Raw genomic sequence first — 2,404 nt, 5'->3', positions numbered from 1 at the left:
GGTTGTGGTTGTTCTGTCTTGTACGTTTTGGATTTGTTTGGAAGAAGCTCTTTGTTGTTAAGCAAATTCATTTGGGACTCTTACTTCATAACAGTAGTAAAAAATGCAGGGGCGTGAATGAATTTCCTGATACAAATAATGCAAATGATACGTTGCCTTTTTGGTGCCATTTCAGAACAGTCAATAATTGATTCTTCTAAAGTGGCTTCTGAAAGTCCAGAATACGATATTTGGGTATTTCTCATGTTTCACCATTTATTTTTTGCACGCAGCTGTTGAAAAGTCACTCTTGCACCTTTACATACTGTGAGCTTATAGGTCTTTTGTCTTGCATTTCTGATGACAGTAACCTCATAATATTCCACACAGTAGTCATAAAGAATATAAAATTAGAACATTTTAATTTTAAAATGATTGAGACTTTCCTGTTCAAGTCATTGTTTTATGCATTCCATTTCCAAATAAAAAAACCTCACCGTACGGAATAGTTTTCTTTTGTTGCTGGAACATCGATGAAAACTTTCAGTGGTGTAACTTTGGAGATTCTGAATGTTTAAACTTCTTTGTTGTTGGCTTAAAACAAAACTGGATGTCCTTATGTTGTTAAGGCAGAAGAAAAAGTACTTACATAAAATGTCATTAAATGCATGGCAGCTCGTGCTGAATTATCAGTGTCTCGCTGCCTATTTGAGAGTTGGAGTGTAACCGAATAACTTCCTCACTTAGAGGATTCACTGTGATAAGCAATTAGCTCACCATCATACAATCTTCATTAAGTTAGCAGTAGGTTTGGAAATTGAAAGATTAGCGGTTTAGTTTTTTGTTTTTGATTAGGAGTTAATTGGGAAAGTCGTGCTTCTGGAGATGCTCTTGCACAGTAGTGCTTAGTGCAAAATAATGCACTGATTCTGTCCTTCCTTATTGACTCCCCTTTAGACACTGAAAGGCTGTTCTCAGATCTTTCCAGTGCCTTCTCCAGGCTGAACAGCCCCAGCTCTCTCAGCCTGTCCTTGTAGAGACAGGCTTGAGAACATTCTTTGGAATTGCAGCTATGCTTTTCTGTCTGTTCAGAACATTGGGTCTGATACAGCTCCAGCTCAGTGCTGAGTTACGTTAAAAGCTGGGATCGTGGCCAATCAACAGCTTACACAGGAAGCATTGCCTCCTTGCTGCTCTGCAACTCCCCATCTGCATTGCCTGAAAGCTTAAAGATGCAGATACCTAGCTTGGGCCGACCACCATAGGATCTTTCTCTACGTATGCTATCTAGTCTCCATCATGCACAAGTGTTTCTATTGAGTAGTGCTGGCTGTAGGAACAGAAAGGAGTGTTTCCATGTGGTAAAGTCAACAAACTCTTCAACAAATTGCTTAAGAACTGGTTATCCTCTCCAGCTCTGCCATCCTAGAAGTTGTCACAATCACATGTGGAAGAAAAAAACTTGAATCAGGAATTGGTGTTGTTTGAAGCCTTCTCTGACTTAAATTTGTGGATCTCAGAACAGCAGTGCTGGAGAAGCATGTGATCTGAATAACAATCCTGTTCACTGAACTTGACTCCATTACCCTTGGAATGCAGTGAATTTTGCACTGCAGCCTCATATAAGCTACATATAATCCTTTTAAGCTACCCTAATGTGCAAGCGTCAGCAACCCCTATGGATGTCTTTGCTTACTACCAAGCTCCTCCACAGGACGGCACCTTGAAAAGTAGCTTGAAGACATGAGACTCTGCAAGTGTCCGTATTTTTCACTGCTGTTCTCTTTTATCTCCAGCTTCGCAGATTTCAAATTTCAAGAAGCATCTGTCATTTGCAACTAGGGAATAGAAGCACATTCATCCCGAGGGATGGAAGAGAAAAGAAGATAAGTATTTTGGTTATCCTGTATATTTAAATGGCTGATTCTAAGTTCCTCTAGTGAGAGTGCCAGCCAAATCTCTTTCTCAGACTTTCTGGCCTTCTATCTCAGGAATTCTGATTGTGGTCTTCTGTTAATCATCGATGGCTACTCTCAGTTTGCAACAATATATTTGAAAAGCCAAATTCTGACCTCTGCATTTCTAAAAAAAAGCACAGCCTTTGGTTAAAAGTATCTGAGTGTGGAAAGCTAATTTAGCTGATACACAAAACAGGTACTTCATCCTGCTGAAAATTTCATCTTTCATGTTCTTACACTCAGCTACCAGCAGAATCTTTTGTCTCATTCAAATTTTTTCCCAGGTGAAAGGTAGCTCAGTATTCTTTCTGAGGCTGTGTCCTGGCATCACAGTAGTGGAGCTGAGCTGTGAAAGGCTCAGCACAGAAGTGAAAGGACACTGCCTTCTCTACTGAAGCTGCCAACTACCAACTCTTTTTGAGAGTCAAATTGAAAATTTCAGTCAGATTCTATGATACTAAAATGAC

This window comes from Lagopus leucura, unplaced genomic scaffold (assembly GCF_019238085.1).
Source record: "Lagopus leucura isolate 7727_CA_CO unplaced genomic scaffold, USGS_WTPT01 Super-Scaffold_100002, whole genome shotgun sequence".
Classification (NCBI taxonomy): Eukaryota; Metazoa; Chordata; class Aves; order Galliformes; family Phasianidae; genus Lagopus; species Lagopus leucura.
This window is presented reverse-complemented; position numbering follows the sequence as displayed.